The sequence below is a fragment of the Copidosoma floridanum genome, unplaced genomic scaffold (genome assembly GCF_036245765.1).
Source record: "Copidosoma floridanum isolate Cflo_tuat_1 unplaced genomic scaffold, Cflo_Japanese_pri ptg000012l, whole genome shotgun sequence".
In the NCBI taxonomy this organism is placed as follows: domain Eukaryota; kingdom Metazoa; phylum Arthropoda; class Insecta; order Hymenoptera; family Encyrtidae; genus Copidosoma; species Copidosoma floridanum.
In genome coordinates, this window is record NW_028321889.1 from 2,354,845 (window position 1) to 2,366,124 (window position 11,280).

Below are 11,280 nucleotides of genomic sequence, written 5' to 3' on the forward strand. Positions count from 1 at the left end.
AAAGATCAATCTGCCGGCCGCCGGGCAGTTTCACTTCCCTCAGACCCCGATGGGCTTCGTGGCGACGCCCTACGGACAGACATCGGTGCCCCTGACTCCGGCCTCGGGCCAGCCCCCCACCATCGTCTTCACCAACAGGACCAGCGAGTACGTGCTCGACTACATCAGGAGTTTCAAGGACTGGACCTCCGACTGGACAAAGTCCGGGCTGAGCGTCGGCGAGAAGTCCGCCTTCTGGATCTACGAGAAGGTAATCTTTTTTTTCCTCCCCCCACCGCTACAAACCTCCATGATCGATCTTTTTTTTTTTTCATTTGTTTGCAATGAATAACACCTTTTGAAAACGAATTCTTTCCCCACAAACGAGACTGGAATATCCCGTTGAAAAAAAGAACAAACTGACAATGAACGAGCGTGTAGGAGCGTATTTGTTCGATGGAATGAAGTAACGCCGTATTTTTCATCGCTGCTCGATTATAAAGCGTGTAAACTATATAATTATATGCGTGCGCGTCATCAGAAAGTATAATGACCGGTTACTTCGATGTATACGTTTAAAAAAAAAACACTCGCTTGATTCCATTGCTACCGAAGCTAGGCGAAAAAAAAATCATGACGCTAAATAGCCAAACGTGTTGATGTGTACTCACACTTCGCAAAACACACCACTTTGTCTGACCAATAACGCCCATTACTACTTGCGCCTCGTCTCCGTCCCGTGAGAGCAGCGAAAAAAAATCGGCTCGAAATTATAATTTTGTTCCACCTCCGTCGTGTAAAATATACTGCAAAAATGTACACAACTTCCTGAATGAGTTTTAAAACCGCGGACACGCGACTCCCTCGTTCGCACCGATAGCGCGAAATATGTAGGTCAAACGAGCGTTCGCTCGCACCCACTGACGCTTATACTTATATTCCGCGTGGACCGCCTTTTCTCCCTTCGTTCCGCGCCAACTGAACGATACAATGACATATATTATTGTGAACGACGCGTCGAGCGATGACACTATACATTGTATATTATATATAGCGAGCGGCTACTGATTAACGCTACAAACCGCGAATAGCCCCGCGACGTCTACACGCGTCTTCTTTCCCTCTCCCCCCCCCCCGACTCTGGGTTTTCTATATCCATTCTGGAGCTCGGCCAGAATTTAATGGTCTCGAAATACTTTAGTTCATTTTTCGGCTCGTCGTGCGCGCCTATATATGTCGCACATCTACCCACGAGCACCTTGTTAAACGCCGAGTGTGTCGGCGGATTTCCTTCCCCTCGCTTTTTTTTAATAATAGCATCGGGCTGTCGATCCGGAGTACAAGCTTTCTTTCGCGATGGAAGGGTAGACCGGCCATATAGGTATATATTCGTCGCCTATGCTCGTTCCTCGTTGTTGTCACTCCCATTTACAATTCAATAAAGCGTCTTCACAGTATATATATACCGAGTACAATTAATCTTACCTTTTTTTTTTTTAATACAAGATGCAGTTATATATTTTAAGCACAACTTTGAGAGTAAAAGAGAGTAACTCGCAACTTCTCTGCTCAAGGTCAGCTCGTGGAGCAAAAGATGGTTCACGCACATCTTCCTCTTCTTCGTGTTGTTCCTCTACAGTGTGCTCGGGGCTTTTCTATTTATCTACATCGAGGGCAAGCATGAGAACGCCGTCCAGCAGGACATCGTCAAGGAAAGGTACGCCACGTTTTCTAACACCTCGCGACTGGTCTCGGTCGTATACTTATATATACGTATAGCCTCGTCGAGGAAATCGAGTTACGTAACATTCATTTTTACTACATCCGCAGAGCTTTTGGTAACAATCCTTCGGTGGATGCGGTGCGTTTCGAGTTACAATTCATACACACGGATGATTCGTATAGGTATATAATATACACGTGCATCGGATTTTATTTGCTCAGCTCCTCCCCCCCCCCCGCTTATCTAGTGCGTCCTGGTTGTTCGTACGAATCGGTACGTGTAAAATAAAGTCGACCGGTACAGATAAGAGCACGTGTATATACATAATATCGACTTTCAAATTTTTTGGCGTGCACACGCTCGGAGATTAAATTGATAATACCACAGCCACGGTTCATCGTTTTTTTGGTTGAATACGATCGTTTTATCGCTTCATTTCCCAAGGGAGTTAGATACGAGTGACAAAAAGCAAAAAAATAAAATAAAATCTCGAGCTCGATCCGTGTGCGTACCTTCCAGCAACGCTGCCAAATCGAAATACTCCTGTACTATTTGTTGGCGTACGAGTGATATAGTCAAACTGGGGCAGTAATGTTTACTTTCATCCAGAGCGAGGGAAATCGTTGGGATTTTTTTTCTTCTTTACCTTTGAGTTCTCAATGTAAAATTACTCTTAATTTACCCCTCAGTTATTGAATCGCGGATTTTCAATATACTAATTCGTCACGGTGAAAAAAAAGAAAAAAAAATTAATTCTAGCAGTTGGTGCTTCCTGAAAACGATTGCCGTGGGGATCTACATAAAAACCAAAATGGTCTTGTGTTACAAACCGATGCATCTTTCCCAACCATTTTCTCCTTTGAGGAAAAAAAAAAGAAAAAAAGAAAAAAAAAACAAGCTTCAAACTCCTCGATTTTTAAAACAAAAGAAAATAAAGAAAGTGCACCGATGGAGTCGGAGCGGCGAATGAAATTGCACGCTACATGCACAACCCTGTACAAGCACGCAACAAACGCAGAACAGCAGCCTCGACCCTCGAGCCGCTTTGGGGTTAAGGTCTTCGCGTCCGGCACACAATATCGAGACAACGCGATCTCAAATATACACATCGCATGTATATATGTATTACAGTTGATACACGCGGAGTCTCGATTTCACTTTTTTGCCGCCTGAATAATTGAGAGCTTTTCCGTGCCCTTTCTTGGCAGGGCTCGAGTAGTGAGCTTTTTTTTTTTTCATTAATTTTTAAAAATACGCACGTTAAGCTCGTAACGTAAATGCCCTTGGCTCGGAAAAAGCGTACCGGGGAAGTATATATACACTTGTTGATTCGCCGGGGAAAATCGGATGAAATTTACTGCAAATGGAGCGAAATGTACTTGTGGATGGTCATCGACTGGTCGATGAAAGTGAAAAAAAAAAAAAGATATGATTTAATATCGAAACTCTCGAGAAACGGAGTGGTAGGATTGTATTGTTTATCAAAATTTATTCGATAAAAAAAAATTGACATCATTGTCCGGTTGGACTAACTGGGGAACCGTGAGATTCATTAGTGGCGTTGTAATTAACAGGTGATTATCTTTGAGGCGATTTATTTAAATAACAGTGTCGCTTTGTTCGAAAATTTATTTGACCAACAAAACAAAAATGTGTGAAGATGATGATGATGTTTTAAACATTCAACAAAGAGAAACAAAAAATAAAGTCGCGTATATCGCGTGAGATGATCGTGAAGTAGGTCCTTTGCTCACTTCTCAACACTTACGGGGAAGGAAAAGCACTTCGGGGTCATGGTATATATATATACCTACGTGCAGGACACGCTAGTTAGCGATAGTTTCATTTCCTCGCACAACGGGTTCTCGTTTAACACAGTGCGGCTTTTATTTTTTTTTATTTTTCGTTACTGGTTCAGGGCCAAAATAATTATTTGCAATTGCAGGCTTCGTGATTTTTTTTTTTTTTTTTTTTTTTTCAATGGAGCTTTTGCACGCAACTTTTTTTTCCCCCAACGCGCGACACGATAATTTTCGGTAACACGATGTAAGGTAAAGATGGCATTGACAAAACGTGTAATTGTAAAAAAAAAAAAAAAAAAAGAAAAAAGGAAAATCGTTACATTGTCGCAGGGACGAAATGATCGAGAAAATAAGGGACCTGTGGAACGACAAGGAACTCGCAGAGGACTCGGAGAAATGGAAGGACTCGGCCAAGAATCACCTGATGCTCTACGAGGACAAGCTCCACCAGTTTCTCAAAAAGTTGAATTTCCAAAATCGTCCCGATAGCGTCAACTGGGCCTTTTGGAACGCCGTTATTTACTGCAGTACCATTTACACGACCATCGGTGAGTTTTTTCCCCCTTTATTTCTTTTTTTTTATTCATCCAAGTCACGCATATGCATACCTACATACTTATCATCGTTGCATAAACACGTTATTTCCACACTCGCTTGAAAAAGGTAAGAAAAACATTTTAAACCGTGTGAAACGCTTTCGCCGGAAATGGAGAGCAAAAAAGTGTCTATATACCCCCGAGCGACGACGTCTCATGCATAACACCCCAAGCCCGTTCCAATGTCCCTATAAAACACTCCAACTGCGTATAACATATGTGATATAATCGAAACATCAGTCCAGGGCGCGATCGAACCGACAGAGTCCCTTTTAGCACTTTTTATTTTTTTTTTTCTTTCTTCACCCCCGTAGGTAGGTATTAAAAATCTCAAGAACAGAGTCGACACTTTTTCTTCACCCCCCCCGAAGTAAACCTTCCTGCCGATAAACTTCCGCTTCGGCTATCGGCCAGATTTATGCGCTGCTTCCCCCGCTCCGGGGCGGGCACGCGCGTCAGTTTGATCTATAAAGGCTCGACACCGGAGCAGCTTGTGTTGCCGGGACGTGGAAGGGAAGAGGAAAAAAAAAGGGAGGAAGAGCTCCAAGGAGTCAAGTTAATTTGCGTTGTTTTTTTTTTTTTTTTTTATACGCCGGTCAAGCTCTCTATCCCCGTGACGGGTGTACTCGCAAGTGCGTCGAGTATACAGTTAGTTGTGACCGAGAGAGAGGAAAGACGCGCGAAGCGAAAATACACGCGGCAAAGTGACTCGAGAGCTCTTTGGCTCTCCCGAAAATTTATATTTGTATTAGGCTCTTTCCCCTTGTTGCGCAACACGAGGCGAGGAAAGAGTTGTTCACGTCATCCCACGAAAATTTCATTAGATGGACAGACGATGGGGAAGCGAGACGGTGTATAGCTTTTTTTTTTCTCTCTCTTTGCTGCTGTTTGTACGTATATGTGCTTTCGAACCAACTGTGCGACAACTTCTTCTCTGATATTGCGTATGATATAACGTGCGTTGGGAAAAGTTTTTACTTTTTTCCTCTCGGCAGTCACCCAAAAGCCGACGAGAAATTTTCGCCTCTTGGAAGAACTAAGGGCTCAAGAGGTCGCTTGGATGGTTGAAAAAAAAAAAAGCGCACACAAGATCGCTCGTGCAAAAATCACGGTGAGCGACCCACGTATGTACGATCCGCACGTCACTTCGGGCGCAATGGTTCCCAACCAGCTGGAATTTCAAGGGAAGGAATAAAAGAAAAAAAAATGAACACATACGTACAACACACATGTCTCTTGGTCTTTTTGTCACTCCGCTATTCACGTTTCTTCGGCAAAATATTCGGGATGCTGCAGCAGTGACGGGGTTGTATTTTTACCCTCTCGCAGATAAAGGGGGGAGGGGAGAGTGTACTGAACCTATAGACGTAGCTCTTCTATATACTTGGTAACAACGAGGAGTGCGGATTTTTGAAGTGTCCCCCCGCTCGCTGATACTCAAATACACGCACGGCATTTCCGACAAAGTGACGAATTTTCAATCATCAAAAATCATGAAAAAGCCCTTCTGCCCGACAATGCTGATTAAAAATTCCCGGAAACCCTCCGTAGCGCCAAACAATAATCTCAAAAAGCAGGGCTGGACAACTTTTTTTTTTTTTTTTATCATCCCCCTTTGACTCCGTGTATTTTCCACATTATTCCGACTCCGTCTGGAGTAGTACCGGTATACTCACAGAGGTGGGATGCGATTTAAAATTGAAATAGCGGTTGAAAAATATATATATGCGGGACCCACGCGCGCACGAGAGTCACTACCAACGAGTCGTGAAATGTACACGGTGGGCGATTGTCAAGTGCCCATACAAGTTTGTTGTATAAAGCGCAAACACAATATACATTCGCGCGTTGTTGCCAGCTTTGACGTATTATTCAAGCTCAGCAGTAGAAAAAATTGTTTCGCAGTGAATGTGAAAAGGGGGGGGGGGCAAACACAACGAACGCGTTGCGTTGCTCGTAAAAATCGAAAAAATAAAAAAAATAAGCTCGATACGATATTATACATGTGTATATCACTTGGTGTAGCGAAGCGCAAACTATCGTTACCACGTGTTAATATATTATACTGTATATACAACTTTGCGGGTGTATGTGATCGTATAAACTGTGCACCCACTTTGGCTACGTATACTCACCGACCCGGGAGTATATATATTAGAGGAGCTTCGGCACTTGCACTTCCCAGGGGGGGCGGAAGCGCTTACGCCTGCTATTTTAGCGCGATAGCCGCCCTCTGTATATATATATATGTGTGCTCGCACATGTACAAAGTGGATCTAAACCGTTTGCGCGCTCTCTCTCTCCCTCTGCTGGTTAGCCGAGATACGCGGCTATGATGACTTTTTAAGTCGACTGGGCACTTCTCTATTTTTTCTCGCTTTGGTGTGTGTGTATACTTTTAGGAAAGTTCGTAAAAAAAAGGGGTTTCTTTTTCTCCTTTTGAAACACCCACGGTTTGTGTTTGAACACAAAAATTTTCATTAAAAAAGTTACCTCCCGCTGGACCGACTTTTTTTTTTCCTTGGCATTACCTGTGTAAGTATCATGTATATATATGTATACGTGGCAGAGACGGGGGGAGGAAGGAAAGACACTGCCAATATAAGCGAGGGTCTTACGACTGTAACGAGGAGTAATGACCGTATCAATGTATTTGTGTTGGAGTCTTGGCCGTGTAGCCGATGTACGTGGAGGGGGTGCGACGTGATTTGGTTGTTGTTTTTACGGAGGAAAAGAAAATAATTTTCCGTAACAAAAAGGCACCCCATTTCACGCGTTAGCTTTTCGATTTAACGGAGGAATGGGGGGGGGGGGAAATATACCGCACCTGTGAAAGCGAACAATAGTGCGTACAAAGTGAGCCAATATTGCACGACCCATTTTCGGGTATATCCAGTTATATCACGTGGGAGACGACCACGGGATGTCACGGTTCTCTGGTATTCCGAATCGTGGCATCGATGATTTCTCATTTTTACTGCATGGGACACGTGCAGTGGAAGAGAAATAAAATTTTGCTTAGCTATAGTTTTATTGTTCCCTCGATGGCTACGAGCCGCGAAATTGGAGTTTTTTTGAAAATTATTCGCTGCGCGCAAGGTACATGCATATAATATGTGTACACATTTTATATTGGCGTTGCTCTCGTGTGTTTTCATAAGGAAAGTAATGGTCGATTTTTTTTTTGTTTTAAATATTAAGAAAATTTTACCACAGAGTAACAAGTTCATTTATTATTTAATAAAACAAAACTTGTCATACTGAACGTGTACGATTAAATACCGATACACAGCAGCAGTAATTCATAAATTTCAAATCGAAACGAATCCCATGTTGATTTTAAATCATTATTTAAATGAAAAAAAAAAACAGAACACACTTTTAACTCACAAACACGTAGTGCGAGTGACAATGAAGAAAAAAAAGTCGTAATCGCCGCTTCACTCCCTCAACCGAGCGGCATCTCTTCTGCGTCGAGGGGTCGTCCTCCACGTCAATTTTTCGTAAGCCTGACGAGCCTCTGCGCTCAAGGCCAGTCGGGACAAAAGCCGCTTGCAGCCGTGGCATCGATCCACCGGATCAATGGACTTGTGGCCACATTTCCAGCAGATGATCGACGTTGTTGCCCTTTTTGGTCCTACGAAAAGAAATTGGAAACAAAACAAAAACCACCAAAGATTAGGTTGGAACAAAATATAATATACAAATCGCATAATATCAATCTGTATTACTCGCATTTTTTAAATCATTCTTAGGACATCATTTTTTTTTAAATAGTTCTGATAATTTTCCATACGCTTAATCATTATTCAATTACACTGTTGTGAGTTAAAATAAGCTACTTTTTTTTAAGTCAAAAAAATTTGTAAGGTATAAGGAAGCAAATTAATTGGTTTGAAAGGCAATACTGTTCACAACTTTATTTTCCTTATGATGAACGAAATCATCTTCACAATTGTTTGTCCTCGCAAAACATGAAAAAAAAAGATGTAGTAGATATAGTTGTAGCTTTACATGGTGTAATTTAATTATTTTTCAGTAAGTAGATTGAAAATCATAAAAAGTGTTAGAAAAAATGTTTTTCTTAAAATCTTAAAAAATCCCATGGTTATTTAAATGAAAAATCAAAACGCTTCCAGTGACGATGTATGTTAATTTAATTTTTATTCGGGTTTCATGACTAAAATTTTCATTTTATACGACGATAAAGAGATTGGCAAATGACAAGAGACGGCTAAAAAGTACCAATCGGGACACCCCGATACAATAACTATACTGTTATCATTTTATGGGGCATGGCCCAAAGAGCTGCACTGCAGGGATGGAACCGCGTATACACGTGTGCTTAAATACGTATTATCTCGTCTTCAAACACCAAGACTATGGCTTGCAAAGTTCGTGCGCCCGCACAGTTGTACTATGTACGCGCACACAATGCAATTCAGCACTGTATAATTTTGACAACCTGCAGCTACATACATAGGTATATACGAGCACACGCGGATAATGCTTGCAGCGCAAGGCTAATACACACGCGTATAATACATACATACCTGTATAATATGTAGGCGCACGAATATAGCAGCTGATCAAGTAAACTGACCCACTTTGGATGATTATTGATTTATTTTTCTTATTCGTTTTTTTCCCGATTGCACGATTTCACTGAGCTCGGGGTTAACAACGAAGGATTCATACAATATTCACTATAGAGGGATTACTTTCAGGGGTTACATTACTGATACTCCGACTAAATTGTTGTAATTTTTCTGTTATTTAAATGATAATATTAACTGTTAAATTTTGTCATTCAAAGTGTAAGCTATGAATACCGAAAACGTAGCGTACACGAGTATACGTAGGTGCCTGCATCCTATAAGCGCTGTTTGGCGTACATTTATATACCGACTAATTAAAGGCCGCACGCGTACGGAGCTTGGGATGCAAATTTTCCCAACAAAGTAAGTAATTCGTATGAAAACGTCGTTTGAAATCTGCATGTAAATTTCGCGCGACTTGTACTTGAATTTGTTTCCTTACGTATGCCGCTTTCAATTGGCCTATCGACTTTGCAAGCTCTACTGTTTTTTTTTTTTTTTTTTTAATTAAAAGAACATGGCGTGTGCGATAGCGTGTAGTGATAATCATTTGTTATGATTATTATTTTCTTTTCAAGGTAAGCTGTACTTTATCCCGCAATGCAGAATTAGTTTCAGGGATGAAAAGGAAAAGAATTACCCTTTATGGAAAATAAGCCGCAAGCTCTATATAGAATGGCAACTACATGCGTATATATTATAATGTATTACATGCGACTTATTATATTCCGTAAAGGGTAATTCTTTTCGTATGTGGTCCGCAAGGATTGGAAACGAGCCACAGGCGCATAGACGTTAATTACGTTATCCGCGTGCTCGTTCTCCGCCATTCGAGTTGATACAACGTAGATGTGTTCACGAGCTTGCAGAGGACATTGTCATATCGAAGAATACGTAATATACTGATCGAATTTATTTATAGATCAATTTGTTGCGTTCGTTTATAGATTTTTTTTTTTTTTTTTTTTAAATTTGAATGTGTTCCTAAAAGATAGTTGAAGAAAATAATGGAATTTAAAGAATAACATTTTTTTGTATGTTACAAAAAGAGATGTGCAATATTTGGATTTGTCTTTTTCATCGTCGAAAATAGCTTCAAGGTACGGTTGATACCACGTACGAGAAATGGGAGTTATCGTTGTCGTGATCCTTGAAACAATACGATTGGACACTCTTACTCTGTATGTAGGACATAACGGGACACACAATATGCTTCATTTTACATGAAACACAATATGCTTCATTTTTCGTTTTTATTGATAATCTGTCGGCTATATAAACTGGAACAAAAATAACAGATTGAACAGTTGGATCAAGGATGTATACAATAGTGACACCACTTTTTGCGGACCTTCGGCAAAAAAAAAAAAAAAAAAAATACTGATTCAATTTTTAAATTATCAACTGAAATAAATTATACGTGGTGTGCTGTTGCTTATTACAACAGCCAAGGGCTTGCAAAACTGAGTTTTTAAAGGAGTATTAGGAAAACTCATATAGGAGGGAAAAAATCTCAAAGAAGAACATGTAAACGTTCAACAAGTCAAGCGCTGCAGTGTTTTGATTTTTTAATTTTTTTTTAAATTTTAATGCATAGGAATAAGGACAATTGGAGAAAAAAGATATTTTAAAAAATAATAATAATAACTAATAAGGGCATGAAATAAAACTTTCACATTTGTAAGAATTTAATGTTATTTAAATGACCTTTTTTTCTTTACAATGGAATATTGTAATTTTAAAGTTTACAGGCAATCTTATTTTTCAAACGCTTGAACATGGTACATTATTTTTTCCGAAATTTTAAGCACTTGCGATTTCTTATATGTGGTGATAGAGAACCAAGTAAATACAGAACAACTTGTGGCAGCCTCTGCACCCGTAATAAATAAACGAAGAACAAATTACGCATTTTTTGTTATGACCCAGACCATATATTTCACGATCCACTAAGTATTTCGAGCATTTTCCACAATAAACAAACATCTGCAATGAAGAGAAACCGAGAATAATAAAAAAAAAAAAAAAGTGTAAACAGTTTAGAATTATAAAAATACATGAACTAATACTCTTGATGTGAAAGGTATTCAGTTTTCGATTGCAGGGTGTGAAAGAGAACAATAAAAAAGCCGCATGCTCTGATGCAGATTAATAGATGTACTAAAGTACATTAACAGAATTAAAGAAAAACATTGTTCATAATTGTAATTTATAATTTGGTCATAACACAAGTTGCAGAGTGATCGTATAAACTAGGAAATAATATTGATACATTTTTGTTACAGTTTTTGTTAAATATATTAACTTACTAGAATAATTTTATTTAATAGGTAACAAAGGAATTGGATTTTTTTTTTTATTTAAATTGCATTGCATGACTCTGATTGAAAATGAATCATAACATTCTCCTCGAGGAAAAACCATGTGTTACATTTCTTGCATCCGTAAACGATTGATCCAGAACAAAAGAAACACCTTTTCCCTTTAGACGAACTGAATGTACCCATTACTTTTTTAGCACAGCGCAGGCAATAGAACTGTAGCTTACTAACGATACCCATTAAGCCTGAAAAATTTACAAA